The following is a 22,809-nucleotide window of genomic DNA, read 5'->3' as shown; positions in this document are numbered from 1 at the left end:
ATTCTAATTGTTAAGCTTAATGGTACAATGGAAGCATGTATATAATATTATATGTAATATGTCAGAAGTCAATAGTCATTAAATAATGTTGGTGACAACAGATAACAGTACAACTGGCAACACTTGAGAGCTATTTTTTATTGACGACCACGGACCCATTGCCAACACGCAACTGTTTGCCTATGAATGCAGATGGTGAGAAAACAGTAAAATCAGCGTCCCTGGGTGGTCTCGAATCACCAACCTTCCAGTTAACAGCCGAACGCGCTGACCGATTGCGCCACAGAGACTAAGGCAGCAGCTGCTGCTGACGATATTCTAAGCTAGGGTGTCAATAACCACAATTCTCTTTCTGCAAAACCTGTTCCAGAACTGCAGCATGACCGCACCGTTTAGAATTCTATCCAAGTATCTTTGGTTACGTTGATCCCGCAGCATTTCTGTAGTGTGTTGGTTATTCTCTGTTTCCTATGAACGTGTAGGTAAAATGAATCCATGTCTCTTATCACAGGGAGCAATTCAAAGGGAGGGAAGGGAACTGACCACCAGAAGCCCAAGGATCCAATAGTTTCCACTCAATCATCAATAACACCATTCACAGCTGTACCTGTATCCAAATATTGTGACCCATTTTCCTCAGGATTTGTTCCAAGAGTTAATATTTTCATTGTTTTCTCCTCATTTTGAAATGAGATTCGCTTCAATATACAACTCAAATGGAATTGGAAACCTGACGGACTCATAGTCACTGGGTAACATAAACCCCATGGTGTTCATTTCCAGATTCACAGCGCTCAGCTTTTCAATCAAATGGAGGAATCTACTACTGAAACGTTTTGGAAAGTTGGTTTGAATATTGTTTGTGACTCACTCAGATACTGTTTAAATGATACTCGAAGGTTCAGTGCGCGGGATATAATCCGTAAACGTTTTGCTGAGCTTGTGTTAGGTGTATTGCGAGTTTTGAACGGGGTTGAATCTTGTGTCCCAGGGATGGGCGGTAACCCACTAATTGAAGCGGCAGTCGCCGCTTTTCTGCTGGCAGCGGATGGATGATTGGAGAATGCGGGGTAAAATGCTGCTGCTTGTCCCTGTCTCACTTACTGTGGAGCTGGTGAAGAGAGAATCATTGATGCGTTTGTTCCCCGTCTATGTTGCCTCGAATGACTGTTGTTAACGGAGGTGACGCTGTAAAAGTCTTTAATAATCTGACAAAAATCAGCCCAAAGCCGTACTCCAGTGGCGCAATCGGTTAGCGCGCGGTACTTATACAGCAGTACAGCCCGTGGGCCATGCCGAAGTTGTGAGTTCGAGCCTCACCTAGAGCACGTGAGATGGTGTTGGTGCTACTATCGCTTGACCAGCTACCATTTTGGGGACGGTTACGGTCGGTAGTGGAATTTGAATTCAATAAATAAAACCTCGCATTGATGACCATGAAACAATTTCCGACTGTTGGAGGAAGCCATATGCTTCACTCATGTATTTTAGGAAGGAAATCTGCTGTTATTATCTGGCCTACTTGTGACTCCACAGCCACAGCAATATGCTTGCAACTCAACTCGGGATGGGCATTAAATGCTGGCCAGCGACGCCAGTGTTTCACAAATGACCGAAAGAAAAGCCCGAATGTGCAAGTTTGAGAGAAGCTTTCTGAACTGACAGAGCTGGAAACGGGAGCCAGTTAAAGATATTCTGTCGGGTTTGAGTGTGTACAGAAATGTGGAGGGGAAGGCGAAATGTAACATCGTGTAAGTTACTGTATTCAGCTAATATTCAGCAATAAACGTGAATTATTTCTATTTTCCTCACTCCGAGGTGAAACGTATCTAAAAATGTTTCCTCCCGTTTTCGAATCGGGAATCTTTCGTGTGTTTAGATGAATGTGATAATTATTACAGACAGAAACGATGCTCTCCAACTCTGCAACAGACTGGGGTGTCGAACCGTGCAATTTGATTGTACTTCAGAGTTTCTGAAGTGTGGTGTTTTATACATTCACTTAACATATGAAAGGTTTCCTGTGTGAAATAGGAAACGAACTAACTCATCTCTCAGTGTGAGGAAAAGTTACCTCATTTTCTTTTGTTGTTAAATATTGAAAGAAAACATTATCTCTCAGCCTAACTGCAGTTGCACTTCCCAAGTGTGAAACGTTATTCTGCAAAATGCTCAGTTAAAATAAAGTTTATTTATTAGTCACATGTAAGGCTTACATTAACACTGTAACGAAGACACTGTCAAATTCTCTGGTCGCCAAACTCCGACGGCTGTTCGGGTCAATGCACCGAACCAGCGCGTCTTTCCGGCTGTGAGAAGAAACCGGAGGATCCAAAGGAAACTCATGCAAACACGGGGAGAAAGTGCAAACGTCAAATAGACAGAGACCCAAACCGGGAATCGATCTTTAGCACTGTGAGATGGCAGTGTTAACTACTGTGCCACAGTGCAACCACCCTACCGCCCCCACACCCCCCCTACCGCCACCTCCCCCCCCCCCACCCCCGGCCACCCAGACATGGTAAAAGAGAAAAGAAATGGCACAAATGTCATTTACTGATTCTAATGTTAGATGAATTTCTCTGCCGCATGAAAAATGGTTTTTAGCCGAATTGTACTTCCACAAATCAGGTTATAAAGTTAACTCAGACTGTACAGTTTGACCATCAAGTCGCTTTTATCCTGAGCGGACTTTGTGTATTGAAGGGATAATCACATTCTATTCATATTTGCGCAGGTCCCAGGCGCTAAACGGGGCAGAAATGTTGTCAAAACTCACTGCTCTGAAGTTTCCGAATTGAAGTTTATTGTGAAATGTGAACTCAATTGGGTATCAATCGAAATATTTAATATTTACTCTTCACCATTTCATAGAAAACAGACACAGCTAAGTCGTCAGTCCTTTTTGCTGGCAGGGGATGTTTGGAGAGTGGGGGCTGGAAGATTGCTGCTTTTCCCTGTCTCACTCACCGTGTAACGGAGAAAGAGAGAATAATTAATGAGTTTGAGAGAATGGAATAATTGAATGGATTTCTAATGGGTTAGTTAAGTCTAACAGTCAGAGCCCATCCATTGCAGACACATCCATGTCACCGGGAACCAACTCTCCCACAACTGTCAGACAGTTCACCCTTCAATCTCCTCTGGTTCCGGTTCCCAAAGAGTTTCTAAAGATTCGCAAAGCTGGAGACAGTGTTTTCTTGTTTGCTTCCTTCTCCATTTTCCCCAACTGCCAACTGACAATATTTTCCAAAATCTCTGCTCAATCATCCGCCTTGCATCATGTCCAGAGATGAGGAAATTCAGTTTTGTGGTGAGGTGATAGAGACCGGACTGTACTCTTGAGAGCAACGTTAGTTAAATAGAGATTTCACGGAGCTACGGGGATAATTGGATGTTTTGGAGATCTCCTCCAAGAAGACATAGAGCCTCAACATAGGTTGAGCGGTTCGCTCAATATAGGCATAAAATGGTTCGGCACAGACAAGAAGGGCCAAAAGGCCTGTTTCTGAGCTGTAATTTTCTATGGTTGTATGGTTCTATGGGTAGGGGTAGATGATCAGGGAATTTATTGATCTCAACATGGAAACGTTATCCCGTTCTCGCTGGCCTCAACGCTGAACACTGTTGGGATTAGTCACATTTCCCCGAGGGAACGAGGGAGAATAGTTTGGGCTGGGATTCAAGCTCCTCTGATATCAGCGAATAACTTTGGCAAACATCAAACTTCAACCAGACAGTCCGTGAGCAGTTTCCAGTTACATGAACTGAAGACATTGAACTGATCTCGTTAGAACGTACGGTGTTTATAGTGTAAATGTTATTTAATCGCCACAAGCACCTTCCCTTTCCAGCCACTGAACTGTGAAAAATATATGCTTCTGTTCTGCTGTGTGATTTATCTCTGAGATTATTGTTCAAGATGACAGCAGATTCTGGGGAGTGGCGGGGTGGGGGGGGGGAGAGGGAGGTGTTGGGGGGAAGGGGGGTATGTGATGTTTAATGCGAAGCCGCATTTAGTTCAATATTTCTTTGCGTTCTTCCAGGACACTGTGGAGGAGATTCTGTTTCACAAACAGCGGCTGCAGTCACCGTCACTGAAGGAGATGATGTTCAGTTGCTCTGTGATTATACAGCTACAAGCAACACCCCTTACTTATTCTGGTACCGTCAGTATCCCAGCGGGACCATGGAGTTCCTGCTGACGAGACATAGAGTTAGCGAGAACACAGAGAGATTCCCAGAGGACCGTTTTTTAGCGGAGCTCAATTGCACAACCCGCACCGTCCCGCTGAAAGTGTCTAAAACGGAGCTGGCAGACTCTGGCGTGTGTTATTGCGCATTGAGACCCACAGAGAAACAGAACTGGGCTGAACCTGTACAAAAACTGTCAGAGCCTCACAAAATAGCAGAGCGTTAGGCAAACATTGTGACCAGAGTGAGTCTGAACCATAGAAAACCATAGAAAACCACAGAAACTTACAGTTCAGAAACAGGCCTTTTGGCCCTTCTTGTCTGTGCCGAACCATTTTTTGCCTAGTCCCACTGACCTGCACTTGGACCATATCCCTCCACACCCTCTCATCCATGAACCCGTCCAAGTTTTTCTTAAATGTTAAAAGTGACCCCGCATTTACCACTTTATCCGGCAGCTCATTCCACACTCCCACCACTCTCTGCGCGAAGAAGCCCACCCTAATATTCCCTTTAAACTTTTCTCCTTTCACCCTTAACCCATGTCCTCTGGTTGTTTTCTCCCCAGCCTCAGCGGAAAAAGCCTGCTTGCATTCACTCTATCTATACCCACCAAAATCTTATACACCTCTATCAAATCTCCCCTCAATCTTCTACGCTCCAGGGAATAAAGTCCCAACCTATTCAATCTCTCTCTATAACTCAGCTTCTCAAGTCCCGGCAACATCCTTGTGAACCTTCTCTGCACTCTTTCAACCTTATTTACATCCTTCCTGTAACTAGGTGACCAAAACTGTACACAATACTCCAAATTCGGCCTCACCAATGCCTTATATAACCTTACCATAACACTCCAACTTTTATACTCGATACTCCGATTTATAAAGGCCAATGTACCAAAGGCACTCTTTACGACCCTACCCACTTGTGACGTCACTTTTAGGGAATTCTGTACCTGTATTCCCAGATCCCTCTGTTCAACTGCACTCTTCAGAGTCCCGCCATTTACCCTGTACGTTCTACTTTGGCTTGTCTTCCAATGTGCAATATCTCACACTTGTCTGCGTTAAATTCCATTTGCCATTTTTCAGCCCATTTTTCTAGTTGGTCCAAATCCCTCCGCAGGCTTTGAAAACCTTCCTCACTGTCCACTACACCTCCAATCTTTGTATCATCAGCAAATTTGCTGATCCAATTTACCACATTATCATCCAGATCATTCATATAGATGACAAACAACAATGGACCCAACACCGATCCCCGCGGCACACCACTAGTCACAGGCCTCCACTCAGAGAAGCAGTCCTCCACAACCACTCTCTGGCTTCTTCAATTGAGCCAGTGTCTAATCCAATTTACTACCTCCCCATGTATACCTAGCGACTGAACCTTCCTAACGAACCTCCGATGCGGGACCTTGTCAAAGGCCTTGCTGAAATCCAGGTAGACAACATCCACCGCCTTCCCTTCATCCACTTTCCTGGTAACCTCCTCGAAAAACTCTAATAGATTGGTCAAACATGACCTACCACGCACAAAGCCATGTTGACTCTCCCTAATAAGTCCCTGTCTATCCAAATATTTGTAGATCCTATCCCTTATCACACCTTCCAATAACCTGCCCACCACCGATGTCAAACTTCCTGGCCTATAATTTCCAGGATTCCTTTTGGAACCTTTTCTAAACAACGGAACAACATGAGCCACCCTCCAATCATCCGGCACCTCCCCCGTGAATACTGACATTTTAAATATGTCTGCCAGGACCCCTGCAAGTTCAACATTAGCTTCCCTCAAGGTCCGTGGGAATGCCCTGTCTGGTCCTGGGGATTTATCCACTCTGATTTGCCTCAAGACAGCGAGCACCTCTTCCCCTTTAATCTGGAAAGGTTCCATGACCTCCCTACCTGTTTGCCGTATTTCCGTAGACTCCATGCCCGTTTCTTCCGTAAATACGGATGCAAAAGAAAATCATTTAGTCTCTCTCCACTTGTCTGCATGATGCAGGAATCCACCAAAGGCACTTTAGACAGCATCTTCCAAACCCATGACCGCTTCCACCCGGCAGCTCCCGCCACCACCACCCCGCCCCACCCCCCACCCCCCTCCCACCGCCCCCCCACCCCCCCCCCCCCCCCACGCCCTCCCCCCCCCCCTCCAAAGCCACACAGCCAACACCACCCTCAAGTCCCTCAGCATTCTGATTTGGAAATATATCGCCGTTCCTTCACTGTCATTGGGACAAATCCGTGGAATTCCCTCCCTAACAGCACTGTAAGTGTACCTGTACAAATGGATGCAACGTTTCAAGAATGCAGCTCACCACTACTTTCTCAAGGGTAAATACTGATGGGCAGCGCATGCTGATCTAGCCAGCGACACCCACACGAACAAAAAGAAACATCAAGGCAGCTCACTGAACCGATAATCATGGGGCCAGCTGACGAGGTGAATGGAGATAAAATGAACGTCAAGTTACATAGCCAACCCTGTTGATCATATCTTTATTTTCGAGCGATTGTGTTGTGTTGATATATTTCTCACAGTTTGTGCTCAGATTCTCAAACGAAACCCCATGTGAACCAATCCCAAAGTCAGCAATGCAAAGAAAGAAACAAAATCTGCAGCTCATGAAATCTGATAAAATCTTCGTGGGAGAGAGCGGCACAGTGGTTAGTTCTGCTGGCTCACAATACCAGGGACCTGGTTTCGATTCTGGGGTTAGTCACTGTCTATGTGGATGGAGATATACAGCTTCTTCAAGCTGCAGCAGTAGCTCACCTATAGCTCTAGTGACCTAATGCGTAAGGCACTGGCTTCCTAAACCAAGTGAGCGTGTGTTCGCGTCCCTTCTGGGATGCGGCTTATTTTAACACTTAGGTGTCCAACATTGGCAAATGCATTTCTTGCCAACTTATCCTGGCTATTTCTGGGCAGATATGTTTTGGGTGGCACATTGGTTAGCACTGCTGCGTCAAAACGCCAGAGTCCGAGGTCAAATCTGGCATCGGGTCACTGTGTGTGTGGAGTTTGCACATTCTCCCCGTATCTGCATGGGTTTCCTCCGGGTGTTCCGCTTTCCTCCCATTGTTCAAAGATGTGCGGCTAATGTTGATTGGCCGTGTTAAATTGGCCCTCGTGTCAGGGGGAGTAGCAGGGTGAATGCATGGAGTTACAGGAGTGGGGCCTGGATGGGATTGTTGTCCGTACAGACTTGATGGGCCGAATTGGCCTCGTTCTGTACTGCAGGGATTCTATGATTCTAATGGAACCTTATAACATTCTGACCGGATGAAACAGGGCTGGGGATTATAGTTTGAGGATAACGGCTGAGATGATGAGACTTCCTTCAGCCAGAGGGTGGTGAATTTGCAGAGTTCACTCCCACAGAAAGTAGTTGAGGCCAAACACTATGATTTCAAGAGAAGTTTAATATAGCTCTTGGGGCTAAATGGTGGATCAGGGTATTGAATTTGATTATCAGGCATGACAACAATGAATGGGAGATGATGTTCCAATGACCTACTCCTGGTTTCGATGTTTTGATGTAACAGGGATAAGAAGAAACAGTAGGGCTAGTCTCGGATTTCAACTCGGGATCTCGGTGGTTAAGGCATACCAAAATGCGATTCATACCCCTACACCAAGGAGCCTATAAGCAGCCACTGATTGAAAGAAAAGATGCTCTCTTGGTCAGTCAAAACCGATCAGATAACTGCAGCGAAGGCGGAAGATGCTGCAGAAACTTAGGAATTCAGGCAGAATTTGTGGACAGGGAAACAACGCTCATCTTTTCCGTCCATGGCCTTTCATTACAACAGGAAAAGGTGAAAAATGTGGGAATTTGAAACGACTGAAACTCAGGAGGGAGGAAATTTAACAACAGGAATAGGCTGGAAGTCAGGAGAAATGAAACGATTTGATTTGGTTTTACTTATTATTGTCACATGTATTAGTATACAGTGAAAAGCATTTTTTCTTGCGCGCTATACAGACAACGTGTACTGTTCATAGAGAAGGAAACGGGACAGTGCAGAATGTGGTATTACAGTCACTGTCAGGGTCTAGAGAAAGATCAACTTAATGCAAGGTAATGTCCATTCAAAAGTATGATGGCTGCAGGGAAGAAGCTGTTCTTCAGTCGGCTAGCACGTGACCTCAGACTTCTGTATCTTTCTCTCGAAGGAGGAAGATGGAAGAGAGAATGTCCGGGGTGCGTGGGGTCCTTAACTATGCTGGCTGCTTTGCCGAGGCAGCAGGAAGCGTAGACAGAATCACTGGATGGGAGGCTGGTTTGAGTGATGGATTGGGCTACATTCACGACTCTTTGTAGTTTATTGCGGTCTTGGGCAGAGCAGGAGCCATACCAAGCTGTGATACAACTAGAAATAATGTTTTCTATGGTGCACCTGCAAACCTTGCTGACAGTCGTTGCTGACATGCCAAATTTCCTAAGTCTTCTAAGAAAGTAGAGGCGTTGATGGGCTTTCTTCACTATAGTGTCGGCATGGGAGGCCAGGACAGGTTGTTGGTGCTCTGGAGACCTAAAAACCTGAAGCTCTCGACCCATTCCACTTCGTTCCCTTTGATGGAGACAGGGGCATGTTCTCCTCTACGCTTTCTGAAGTCAATGACAATCTCCGTTTTATTGACATTGAGGGAGAGATGACAGAAATGAGAAATGAGAAAATACTTTGCGGATCACGGCCTCAGGGTGAAGTACGCACTAAATCAGAAAATGAGTACACCACAGAATGAGGCCATGCGAAGGAATGGCAATATAATTCCAAGTCAGGATGGTGAGTGACTTGGAGGAGAACTTGCAGGTGGTGATGTTCCCATGTGTCTACTACCCTTTTCCTTCTGGATGGAAGTGGTCATGGATTTCGAAGGTGCTGTCTAAGGATCTTTGGTGAATTTCTACTGTGTGTCTTTTAGATGCACATCGCTGCTACTGAGCATCGGCTGTGGTGGGATTGAATGCTTGTGGATGTGGTGCCAGTCAAGCGGGCTGCTTTGTCCTGGATAATGTCAATCTTCTTGTGTGTTGTTGGAGCTGCACCCATCCAGGCGAGGTGGGAATATTCCATCACGCTCCTGACCTGTGCCTTGTAGATGGTGGACAGACTCTGGGGAGTCAGGAGGTGAGTTATTCGCCGCAGTATTCCTGGCCTCTGACCTGCTCTTGTAGCCATTGTGTTTATGTGACGAGTCCAATTGAGTATCTGGTCAATGGTAACCGTATGGATGTTAACCTTGGGGGATTCAGTGATGGAAAAACTATTGACTGTCAAGAGGTGGTGGTTAGATTTTCTCTTATTGGTGATGGACATTGTCTGGCATTTGTGTGGCGCGAATGTTACTTGCCACTTGTCAGCCCAAAGTCTAATATAATGCAGCACACTGCGGTCTTTCAAAATCTGAAATAAAAACAGAAAATACTGGGTTATGTCAGTATTTCTGGAAGTACCTGTGGAGCGAGAATCAGAACTAACGCTTCCCGCCCAGCTGTCACGTGGCAGGCGCAGACATGATGGATGTCCGCGCCTGCCATGTGGGTGTCCGAGTGGGCTCTATCCGTGCTGTAAAACTCTGTGCCTTTATTACTCTTTTTCGGAGCCAGTCAGCAGAAAGCCATCCCGCCGTTTGCACCTGAAATAAATCAAAATATCTCCTTTCGAACACAATATTTCGGTCAAAACGGGGCTCGTCCGGGATTTGAACCCGGGACCTCTCGCATGCTAATGGGGCGAGGTACCCTAAGCGAGAATCATACCCCTAGACCAACGAGCCTGCACGTTAGTAGCTAGCAAAATAAAAATTGTTTAACTTTCTACAAAGCAGTTCTGACACCTCGAGTGAAAGCCGAAATTGATTAAATAACTTACCGCATCAGCATTTGTGGACTTTAAGTTCCAGCAAAATATCCGTCCAATATTGTTACTTCGACTGTTTGCAACTGGGGGTTTTTGTTTATAAAGTACACATGTTACAGTCAATAATTTTAACCAGCAACTTCAACATGTGACAACTCTGAGTCTGCCTTTGAAACTTGATCACTTTTGAAAGGTGTGGTCTGTCTGATGACATGGTTCACCTGGGAGATCTGTGGGTTTGTGTGAAAGGATCGGGGAGCGATTGGACTTGATGTGATAGTAATATGAGTAAAAACATGTCAAACTTCCCAACAGTGACAATCAGTAACCTCAGTGAGGGAAAACAATTAGACGGGACTGTATTGTCAGGTTCACTATGAGTAAATTTTCGCTGATTTTTAACCCCATGTGTTGTCCTGACAATGAATCATTGATTATCGACCTGTGCCAGATTTTGTATGAGGCCCGCGGGAGCCTCATTCACTGTGGCTCTCAGTGCACAGTAATTCTCGGTGTTGTCTGTCACCTTCAAATCTTTCATGGGCAAGTGAAAAGTGCTTTGTTTCAGGTTGAGATTCCCGCTGCAATGTAAAAAACCTTGAGACCCGTACATTCGCGGCTCTGAGCAGTCAATGAGGAGCTCGGTGTGTATACTGGCGATACCAGAACAGTAATGTTGTACAGTTAAACTCTGTCCCGAGTAACTGCAGGGTATTGCTGAATCTTCACCCTCTGCTGCTTCAACACCTGGTCCTGACTGGGACACTGAGTCACCGTTACTCATGTCTGAAAATAGATAACAGACACGCAGTGGGTTAGAAGGAGTAACAACAATGGAATAATCCCCTCCAGATGGAAATGGGGAATGAATGTGGTGACTGGCAGATTTCACGCAGAAGTTCAAAATGACAGACCTGTAATCAGGACAATAACCAGAGTGAGACAGAGTTTCACCCCCATGGTTCGAGTCTGAACAGCAGAAACAGAGAGACTGATCACTGTCTGAATCTGATCTGCAATTGGAGATGTTGAAACAGTCAGGGGGATGTTATGAGGTCCAAAGTGACTCCATCTCTCCGCCCATCTTTACATCTTCAAACAGACGCTTCCTTTAGAAAGGGATTGTGATCTTTCATAAGTGATCAGAGAGTACTCTCCCGTGGACAGCACAGCCGCATATTGGAAACAGGGACACACGCGGCAACCTGAAAAGACTGACACTTATAGAGAACATTGAATCATAGAACCCCTACAGTACAGAAGGAGGCCATTCGGCCCAGCGAATCTGTACCGACCACAATTCCACCGAGGCCCTATTCCCGTAACCGCACACATAATCTCCCTGACACTAGGGGTCAATTTATCATGGCCAATCCACCTAATCCGCACATCTTTGGTCTGTTGGAGGAAACCACAGCACCCGAGGAAACCCAGCAGACATGCGGAGAACAGATAGACACACGGTCACGTGGAAAGACCAACACGAATAAGGATATATAACCATATAGATATATGCCCAGACAGTGACATCAATTCTAACGTCCCTCGTTATAAATCCAGAATTATTCTGCAGATTTCTGACACCTATTAGTTTGCGTTGCTAACCATGATAATGCATGAATACTTCCACCTCCGTGTTCACTGGAAGTCTCGGATACTGCACAGAATCAACACAGAGACCAGTAAACTAAGTGATAGATTCCCAAACCGATCGACTCAAACATAGTCATAGAGTCAAAGAACAAAGAACAATACAGCACAGGAACAGGCCCTTCGGCCCTCCAAGCCCGCGCCGCTCCCTGGTCCCAACTAGACCATTCTTTTGTATCCCTCCATTCCCACTCCGTTCATGTGGCTATCTAGATAAGTCTTAAAAGTTCCCACCGCCTCCACCACCTTGCCCGGCAGCGCATTCCAGGCCCCCACCACCCTCTGTGTAAAATACCTCCTTCTGATATCCGTATTAAACCTCCCCCCCCCCCCCACCCCTCATCTTGAACCTATGACCCCTCATGAACGTCACCACCGACCTGGGAAAAAGCTTCTCACCGTTCACTCTATCTATGCCTTTCATAATTTTATACACCTCTCTTAGGTCACCCCTCATCCTCCGTCTTTCCAGTGAGAACAACCCCAGTTTACCCAATCTCTCCTCATAACTAAGCCCTTCCATACCAGGCAACATCCTGGTAAACCTCCTCTGCACTCTCTCTAAAATCTCTGGAGGTTTTCAGCATGGAAACAGGCCCTTCGGCCCAACTTGTCCATGCCGCCCGTTTTTGTTTAAACCCCTCAGCTAATCTCAATTGCCCGCATTTGGCCCATATCCCTCTATACCCATCGTACCCATATACTATCTAAATGCTTTTTAAAAGATAAACTTGTAACGGCTTCTACTAATACCTCTGGCAGCTTGTTCCACGAGACACACGGACAATCACTAAGAAAGATAACCAAGCAGATTGGCACAGCCATTGACACACAAAAGAGACATGAACTCATTGGCAACGTAAAAAGCGTGCTAGCTCCGGAGTAAACTTCCTGAACTGGAATTCCCTGGTGTGGTGTAAGTGCGGCAATATCGTGTTAGATACTCATTACGATGGAACACAACATTTTAACAACAGGAGCAGCCAGAAATCTATTTCTCATCAATGGTGATCATTGATTGACAAATCGACGTGGACCCTTTTGCAGAATAAGCAATAATGGATATATTTATTTTTACGCCAAACATATTCTGGATGTGTCCGTGTGCAAAACATATTTACTCGTGTCACAACCAGGCTTACATTAATACTGCAATTAATAATTCAAGTTACTGTGAAAATCCTCTCGTCGCCACATTCCGCCGCCTATTCGTGTACACTAAGGAGGAATTTCAATTGAACCCGGGTCCCTAGCGTTGTGAAACAGCAGTGCTAACCACTGTGCCACTGTGTTGGCCTATGTGAAGTCCGTGTGAATAAGACAGATTCTCCATCCATTCTCGAGGTTTTCGGATTGGATGTTCAGGACACAGGAGGACAGCACAAGAAGACTGCTTCAGGTGTAGGTGATTTATTCTCGTCTGTTATATTCCACACTCTGTGGAAGGTTGTGGAGTAAATGTAGTTATATTAGGTATAATTCAGAAATAATGAGGAGATGCTTCATCAGATTTAAATTCGTTTTGTAAAATCGATATAAAATCAATTGCAAAAATAAATATATGTTTACGTTGAAAACTATATCAGGAAGCTAAATCCAATACTTGCTGCCATTGGGTAAGGGAAAGGTTGTTATAGCAAATTGTCCATGGATTCCGCAGAAACTCCTTCTTCAAATTGGGATTTTTCAATGACTTAAAAGGGAGAAACATCAACTTCATGGAATGAGAGGAGGAAATTGAAATTGGAACAAAGAACAGTTCAGGACAGGAACAGGCCCATCGGCCCATCAATCCCGCAACGACATCTTAATTATTTAGCTCCTCATAAAATAATTCGCAAATATCTGATGGATTGATGAGCCTCTCATCGATCTGTGACATTGTTAACCATTTTCAATCATTCTTAGATTAATGTGTCTCCAGCATTCCCAACGAATATTGCAACATATCAACTCAGCCCCATTGGGCTACGGAGCAGCCAACAGTTTCTGTGGTGTCGTGCTGGTTGCATTTGCTTCACGCACGCAAGGGCCCACGTTCGAAATCGAGCAGAAGCATTAATGAAATTTGTTCATTAAGGTTGAGGGAAGTCTGTATAATTTCAGATTGTAGCTGAACATTATCCGAAACTCGATGTTACAGCCATGTTATATTTGCGCTCACCTCTGCCTCAAAAGCTTTCAGCAAAATCAGAAACCTTGTATTTTCATGACGCAATGAGAGGAAATGTTCCTATTTTAAAACCGTGCACATATTAGCAATATTTTCAGTCCACGCCAGAATTTAATAGGTTTATAGATGCAGACTAACATACTTCATCATCAACTGAAACATGTCTAATAGTATTGGGCGCTCAAAAATACAGATACAAGTGATAATGTAACTGAAGTAGAGAAAATGGAGAACATTTCCCCGAAGCATCTTTTTAAAATTTTTCTTCATACTAACGAAATAGGGAAAACCTCTCAGACAGAAGAGGAAATCAAGAAACAAAGCGGACCTTCTGGATCTCCTATAGATGAACGAGATTTAGGCGCCAGAATGTTTCTCACACAGAATAAAGAGGGATCAAGTATAACTGACAGATCATTCTTGAATCTCTTCCCTTTAAATATATTTGATTTGGTTTAAAAGCTGATCATGGTCAAACTTACTTAAAAAAGCACCATTCGATGTGTATTACCCGTGACTCGATTTATTTTGTTGGTCAGTAATGTTTGCAATTCAATGTTGTATATTTCAGACATATTCAATTCGCAATGTGTTAAATAACTGGATTGATAGTAAATGTTGATTACCGAACAAATACTGGATATAACTGGTTGAAGTTAATCGATGGTATATGAGAATGACGCATTCACGATTGAGCAGAAATCATTGTTCCCTTAGACATTTGTCCGATGAATGCTTTTAAATTTTGAAATTCGAGACAAGTTGAGACATCACGTTGAAAGTAACGGTTGCCTTCTTGCACTGAGGTACATGGCCTCTCAGCCTAACCATTCGAACCTGCAGCAATAGAGCGGAGTTGAACAATGCAGTCAGACCAATTGCATATTCCAGAGATATTGTTCCAGAGATATTAAATTCAGAATTTGGACGTATATATTAAATAACTGTATTGATATTAAAAATTGAATGATGATCCAAGGTGGATTGGGCATGCTAAATTGCCCCTCGGTTAGATTGATTAGCCATGGGAAAAGAGTAGCGTTGTGGGGACAGCAGGGGAAATGGCCTGGTTATGATACTCTGGCGTCGCTGCTGATTCGTTGGGCCGATTGGCCGTTTCTGCACTGAATCTATGATTCTATGAAACAGATACTGAGTACAATTGGTTGAAATTATTCGCAGGAAGCTAAGAATAACGCATTAATAATTGAGCAGAAATCAGTGCTTCCTTAGATATTTGCCGGACGAACTATTTTTAATTTTGAAGAACAAGATAAGTTGAGATATCAGGTTGAAAGTAAGGGCTGTGCTCTTGTATTAAGTGACATGGGCCCTCAATCATACCATTCAAACCTGCAGCAACAAAGTGGAGTTAAACATTGCAGTCAGGGCCATTGAGGCCCCAATGCTAGCTGCAGTGGAGTGGTTATCCCGTTCTCCTAAAACACGAAAAGTCCCCGGTCCGAAACGGGGAAACAGCATTCGTTAAGCTTGCTCATGTAAGATGAGGGAAATCCTGTATGATTTCAGTTCGTTGCTGAACATTATCCGAATCTCGTTATTAAAGCAATATTATCTTTCCTCTGACCTCAACCTCAAATGCTTTCTGCGAATAAGAAATGCTGATTTTTTTTGACGCAATGGCAGGAAAGAAACGTCTCTACTTTGACAACCTGCACATAGTATCATCTTGTTCAGTGGACAACAGAATTTAATGGGTTCATAGGTGCAAACTAAAATAGCGAATCACCATCTGAAACATGTCTAATGGGAGTGTGTGCTCAAAAAGACAGACACAAGTAATACTCTAAGTGAACTAGAACGACGGAGGTTGAGGGGCGACCTGATAGAAGTCTAGGGGAACTAGGGGAACTAGGGGAAATGGTGCAAATTTCCCAGAAGAATCTTTTTTTAAAAATCTTGCTTTATCACATGGAAATCGGAAAAAAAACACTCAGACAGATGAGGAAATGGAGACTCAGTGCGGATCAACTAATCTTTCCTATAGATGGCTGGAATTTATGCGCCTGAGTGTTTCACACTTATAATAAAAAAGACTCAAGTATACCTAACAGATAATTCTTCAATCTCTTCCATTTAATTATAGTTGACTTTGTTTAAAAGCTGATGATGGCCAATCTCAAACAAACACCATGGGATCTGTATTACCCGGTGACTCGACTCTTTTCGTTGGCCAGTTACGTTTGCAATTCAGTGATATTCAAGTTCAGAGATATTCAGACATATGTGTTAAATCATGCATTGACACTAAATATTGAAACAAATACTGAGTACAATTGTACAATGAGCTTTGACAAAGTGTCATCTGGACTCGAAACGTCAGCTCCTTTCTCTCCTTACATATGCTGCCAGACCATGTGAGATTTTCCAGCATTTTCTCCTCTGCTTTCAGAATCCATCATCCCCAGTAATTTGCTTTTATTAATGAGCACAAGTGGTTGAGATTATTCGAAGGAAGATGAATATGATGCATTAGTGAATGAGCAGAAATCATTGATCCCTTAGATATTTGCCAGGCGATCGCTTTCAAATTTTGAAGTTCAAGATAAGTTGAGCAATCACATTGAAAGTAACGGTTATCTTCCTGAAACAAGTGACATGGGCTCTCAGTCTAATCATTTGAAACTGCAGCAATACAGCGCAGTTGAACATTGCAGAGAGGCGAAAGGTTCCAGGTTCAAAACCTGGCAGAAACATTTATTGAGCTTCCTAATTTAGATTGAGGAAAATCTGTATGATTTCAGTACAAAGAACAAAGAACATTACAGCACAGGAACAGGCCCTTCGGCCCTCCATGTCTGTACCGACCATGCTGCCCGAATTAACCAAAACCCCCGACCTTTCCGGGGACCATATCCCTCTATTCCCATTCCTATTCATGTACTTGTCAAGGCGTCCCTTAAAAGTCACTACCGTATTCGCTTGCACTACCTCCCCTGGCAACAAGTCCCAGGCACCCACTAATCCCTGTTTAAAAAGTCTGCCTTGTACATCTCCTTTAAACCTTGCCCCTCGCATTGTAAACCTATGTCCCCCAGTAATTGACTCTTCCACCCGAGGAAAAAGCTTCTGACTATCCACTCTGTCCATGCCTCTCATAATCTTGTAGACTTCTATCAGGGCGCCCCTCAACCTCCGTCGCTCTCGTGAGAACAAACCAAGTTTCTGCAATCTCACTTCGTAGCTAATCCTCTCCATACCACGCAACATCCTGGCAAATCTTTTATGTACCCTCTCCAAAGCTCCACATCCTTCTGGTTGTGTGGTAACCAGAATTCAACACGATATTCCAAGTGCGGCCCAAATAAGGTTCTATAAAGCTGCAACATGACTTGCCAATTTTTAAACTCAATGCCCCGGCCGATGAAGGCAACCATGCCGTATGCCTTCTTGACTACCTTCTCCACCTGCATTGCCACTTTCAGTGACCTGTGTACTTGTACACCCAGATCCCTTTGTCTATCAATACTCTTAAGGGTGCTGCCATTTACTGTATATTTCCTATCTGTATTAGACTTTCGTTGCTGAACGTTATCCGAATCTTGATATTGCAGCCATATGATCTTTGCTCTGACCTCGGCCTCAAATGCTTTCTGTAAAATAAGAATGTTGATAGCTTTGTGACGAAATGACAGGAAAGAAACATTTCGATTGCGACACTGTGCACATATTCGCATCACGTTCAATCAACAACAGAATTTAATGAGTTTGTGGGTGCAGATGAACGCAGCTATTCACCATCTGGAACTGTTCGAATTGTAGTATGTGCTCGAGGGGACTAACACAAGTGAACTATCGGAAATGGCGCACATTTCCCAGAAGAATCTTTTTCTTTAATCGTTCTTCAAAACAAAGAAATAGGAAAAAAAAAACACTCAGATAGATGAGGAAATCGAGATTTAGTGCGGATCTACTGGACTTTCATTTAAATGGCTGGAATTTATGCGCCTGAATATTTCACGCCCATAATAAAAAAGACACAAGTGTCAATAGCAGATAATTCTTCAATCTCGTCTATTTAAATGTAGTTCACTTTGGTTAAATGTAGTTCGCTATGGTCAATCTCATAATTGTGATCTGTATTCCCCGGTGACTCGATTCCTTTTGATCAGTTATAAAGAACAAAGAACAAAGAACAATACAGCACAGGAACAGGCCCTTCGGCCCTCCAAGCCCGCGCCGCTCCCTGGTCCAAACTAGACCATTCTTTTGTATCCCTCCATTCCCACTCCGTTCATATGGCTGTCTAGATAAGTCTTAAACGTTCCCAGTGTGTCCGCCTCCACCACCTTGCCTGGCAGCGCATTCCAGGCCCCCACCACCCTCTGTGTAAAATATGTCCGTCTGATATCTGCGTTAAACCTCCCTCCCTTCACCTTGAACCTATGACCCCTCGTGAACGTCAACACCGACCTGGGGAAAAGCTTCCCACCGTTCACCCTATCTATGCCTTTCATAATTTTATACACCTCTATTAAGTCTCCCCTCATCCTCCGTCTTTCCAGGGAGAACAACCCCAGTTTAGCCAATCTCTCCTCATAACTAAGCCCCTCCATACCAGGTAACATCCTGGTAAACCTCCTCTGTACTCTCTCCAAAGCCTCCACGTCCTTCTGGTAGTGTGGCGACCAGAACTGGACGCAGTATTCCAGATGCGGCTGAACCAACGTTCTATACATCTGCAACATCAGACCCCAACTTTTATACTCTATGCCCCGCCCTATAAAGGCAAGCATGCCATATGCCTTCTTCACCGCCTTCTCCACCTGTGACGTCACCTTCAAGGATCTGTGGACTTGCACACCCATGTCCCTCTGCGTATCTACACCCTTTATGGTTCTGCCATTTATCATATAGCTCCTCCCGACATTATTTCTACCAAAATGCATCACTTCGCATTCATCAGGATCGAACTCCATCTGCCATTTCTTTGCCCAAATTTCCAGCCTATCTATATCCTTCTGTAGCTTCTGACAATGCTCCTCACTATCTGCAAGTCCTGCCAATTTTGTGTCGTCCGCAAACTTACTGATCACCCCAGTTACACCTTCTTCCAGATCATTTATATAAATCACAAACAGCAGAGGTCCCAATACAGAGCCCTGCGGAACACCACTAGTCACAGGCCTCCAGCCGGAGAAAGACCCTTCCACTACCACTCTCTGTCTTCTGTGACCAAGCCAGTTCTCCACCCATCTAGTCACCTCCCCCTTTATCCCATGAGATCCAACCTTTTTCACCAGCCTACCATGAGGGACTTTGTCAAACGCTTTACTAAAGTCCATATAGACGACATCCATGGCCCTTCCTTCGTCAACCATTTTGGTCACTTCTTCAAAAAACTCCACCAGGTTAGGGAGGCATGACCTCCCTCTCACAAAACCATGCTGACTATCGTTAATGAGTTTATTCCTTTCTAAATGCGCATACATCCTATCTCTAAGAATCTTCTCCAACAACTTCCCCACCACGGACGTCAAGCTCACCGGCCTATAATTACCCGGGTTATCTGTCCTACCCTTCTTAAATAACGGAACCACATTAGCTATCCTCCAATCCTCTGGGACCTCACCTGCGTCCAGTGACGAGACAAATATTTGCGTCAGAGGCCCAGCGATTTCATCTCTCGTCTCCCTGAGCAGCCTTGGATAGATTCCATCAGGCCCTGGGGATTTGTCAGTCTTTAAATTCTCTAACAAACCTAACACTTCCTCCTTTGTAATGGAGATTTTCTCCAACGGTTCAACACTCCCCTCCGAGACACTCCCAGTCAACACATCCCTCTCCTTTGTGAATACCGACGCAAAGTATTCATTTAGGATCTCCCCTACTTCTTTGGGCTCCAAGTATAATTCCCCACTTTTGTCCCTGAGAGGTCCGATTTTTTCCCTGACAACCCTTTTGTTCCTAACGTATGAATAAAATGCCTTGGGATTCTCCTTAATCCTGTCTGCCAAGAACATTTCGTGACCCCTTTTTGCTCTTCTAATTCCCCGTTTGAGTTCTTTCCTACTTTCTTTGTACTCCTCCAGAGCTCCCTCCGTTTTTAGCTGCCTGGACCTACCATACGCCTCTCTTTTCTTTTTGACCAGTCCCTCAATTTCCCTGGTTATCCACGGTTCTCGAATCCTACCCTTCCTATTCTTCTTTTTAACAGGCACATGCCTGTCCTGTAGCCCTAACAACTGTTCCTTAAAAGACTCCCACATGCCAGATGTGGATTTACCCTCAAACAGCCTCTCCCAATCAAGAGCTGCCAATTTCTGCCTAATCCCACTAAAGTTAGCCTTCCCCCAATCCAACACCTTACCCTTGGGACACCACTCATCCTTTTCCATCACTATCCTAAAGCTAACAGAATTGTGGTCACTATTTGCCACATGTTCCCCTACCGAAACTTTGAAGACCTGACCGGGCTCATTCCCCAGTACGAGGTCTAGTATAGCCCCCTCTCTAGTCGGGCTATCTACATATTGTTCCAAAGAACCCTCCTGTACGCATTTTACAAATTCCTCCTCATTCAGAGTCCCTGATCTCAGCGATTTCCAGTCTATACCAGGGAAATTGAAGTCTCCCACTACAACAACCCTATTTTTCCTGCAGCTATCCAGTATTTCCTGACATATCCGTTCTTCCACTTCCCTTGGGCTGTTGGCGGGGGGGGGGGGGGGGGGGTTGCTGTAGTACACCCCCAACATAGTGACTGCGCCCTTCCTGTTTCTAAGCTCCACCCAGAGTGACTCGTTACACGACCCCTCTGAATTGTCCTCCCTCTGCACCGCTGTAATATGCTCTCCAACTAATACTGCTACTCCCCCACCTCTTTTGGTCCCTCCTCTGTCTCGCCTAAAACACTTGTACCCCGGAATATTCAGCTGCCAGTCCTGTACCTCTTTCAACCAAGTCTCTGTCACCGCAACCACATCCAAATTCATCGTGAGCATTAAGGCCCTAAGTTCATCTGTCTTACCTGCTACGCTCCTTGCATTTAAGTATAAGCACTCCAGACCTCCAGGCCCAGTGAGGTCATCCTCCCCCAGAGGGAGGAGCAATTCTATGATATTGAATTTCAGAGGTATACAATTCATAATGAAGACATATGTGTTAAATAATGCATTCAGACTAAATACTGAAACAAATACTGAGTACAATTGTACAATGAACTTTGTTAAAGTGTCACCTGGATTCGAACATCAGCTCATTTCTCTCCTTACAGGTGCTGTCAGACGTTTTGAGATTTACCAGCATTTTCTCATTTGGTTTCCGATTCCAGTATCCGCAGGAATTTGCTTTTATCGCTGAGTAAAATTGGTTGAGATTAGTCGAAGGAAGATGAGAATGATGCATTAATGAATGGCCAGAAATCATTGTTCCCTTAGATATTTGCCAGAAGAACGCTTTTAACTTTTGAAGTTCAAGATAATTTGAGCAATCAGATTGAAAGCAACGGTTATCTTCCTGAATTAAGTGACATGGGCTCTCAGTCTAACCATTGGAACCTGCAGCAGTTGAACATTGCGGACAGGCCGATTTGCTGCAGCTTGAGTCCAGCTGTTTCTGTAGTGTAGTGGTTATTATGTTCGTCTGACACGCGGAAGGATCCTGGTTCCAAACGAAGCAGAAACATTCATTAAGATTTCTCATGTCGGGTGAAGGAAAATTGCATGATTTCAGTTCGTTCCTCAACATTATCTGAACCTCGATATTACAGGCATATTATCGTTGCTCTGACATCGGCCTCCAATGTTTTCTGTAAAATAAGAAATGCTGATTTTTTTTTGATGCACTGACAGGAAAGAAACGTTTCGATTTTGACATCGAGCACATATTCGCATCTCGTTCAGTCTCCAACAGAATTTAATGGGTTTATAGGTGCAGACTGACATGGCTAATCGCCGTCTGAAACATATCTAATAGTAGTTTGTGCTCCAGAAGACTGACACAAGTGATATTGTAAGTGATCTATCGGAAATGGCGCTCATTTCCCAGAAGATTCCATTTTAAAATCGTTGTTCACAACAAAGAAATAGAAAAAAAGACACTCAGACAGATGAAGGAATCGGGACTCAGTGCAGATCTTCTGGACTTTCCTATAAATGGCCGGAATTTATGCGCCTGACTATTTCACGCCCATAATAAAAAAGGCTCAAGTGTCACGAACATTTAATTTTTGAATCACTTCCATTTAAAACGTAGTTGAATTTGTTTAAAAGCTGGCGATGGTCAATCTCAAAATTGCGATCTGTATTACCCGGTGATTACCCGGTGATTCGCTTCGTTCTGTTGGTCAGTTATGTTTGCAATTCAGTGATATTCAATTCCAGAAATATTCAATTCATAATGAAGACATATGTGTTAAATAATGCATTGATACTAAATAGTGAATAATAAAAAAAATACTGAGTACAATTGCTCAATGAGCTTTCACAAAATGTCATCTGGACTCGAAAGGTCAGCCCTTTTCTCTCCTAACAGGAGCTGTCAGACATTGCGAGATTTTCCAGCATTTTCTCTTTTGGTTTCCGATTCCAGAATCCGCAGTAATTTACTTTTATTACTGATTACAATTTGTTGAGATTATTCGAAGGAAGATGAGAATGATGCATTAATGAATGGGCAGAAATCAATGCTCACTTAGATATTTGCCAAACGAAAGCTTTTAAATTTTGATGTTCAAGATAAGTTGAGAAATCAGGTTGAAAATACCGGTTTTCTTCCTGAATTAAGTGACATGGGCTCTCAGTCTAACCATTGGAACCTGCAGCAGCGCAGCGCAGTTGGACATTGCAGACAGGCCGATTAGCTAAAATATGCTGTCAGCTGTTCGTGTAATGTCATGGTTACCACGTTCGCCTCACACGTAAAAGATTCCCGGATCAAAACCCGGCACTTTAG

At 44.1% G+C, this 22,809-nt stretch overlaps 2 non-coding genes across 2 annotated transcripts; both read right to left on the bottom strand.

Moving 5' to 3' along the window:
• Positions 1 to 216: 216 nt before the first annotated feature.
• On the bottom strand, positions 217 to 290 carry trnan-guu (transfer RNA asparagine (anticodon GUU)). The gene has a single exon. It is a non-coding gene; the product is annotated as a tRNA-Asn (tRNA).
• A 9,607-nt stretch (positions 291 to 9,897) lies between these two features.
• On the bottom strand, positions 9,898 to 9,987 carry trnap-agg (transfer RNA proline (anticodon AGG)). The gene is given in 2 exon segments: positions 9,898 to 9,933; positions 9,952 to 9,987. It is a non-coding gene; the product is annotated as a tRNA-Pro (tRNA).
• Between the last annotated feature and the right edge of the window lie 12,822 nt (positions 9,988 to 22,809).

Source organism: Mustelus asterias, unplaced genomic scaffold (assembly GCF_964213995.1).
Source record: "Mustelus asterias unplaced genomic scaffold, sMusAst1.hap1.1 HAP1_SCAFFOLD_50, whole genome shotgun sequence".
Taxonomy (NCBI): domain Eukaryota; kingdom Metazoa; phylum Chordata; class Chondrichthyes; order Carcharhiniformes; family Triakidae; genus Mustelus; species Mustelus asterias.
This window is presented reverse-complemented; position numbering and strand designations above follow the sequence as displayed.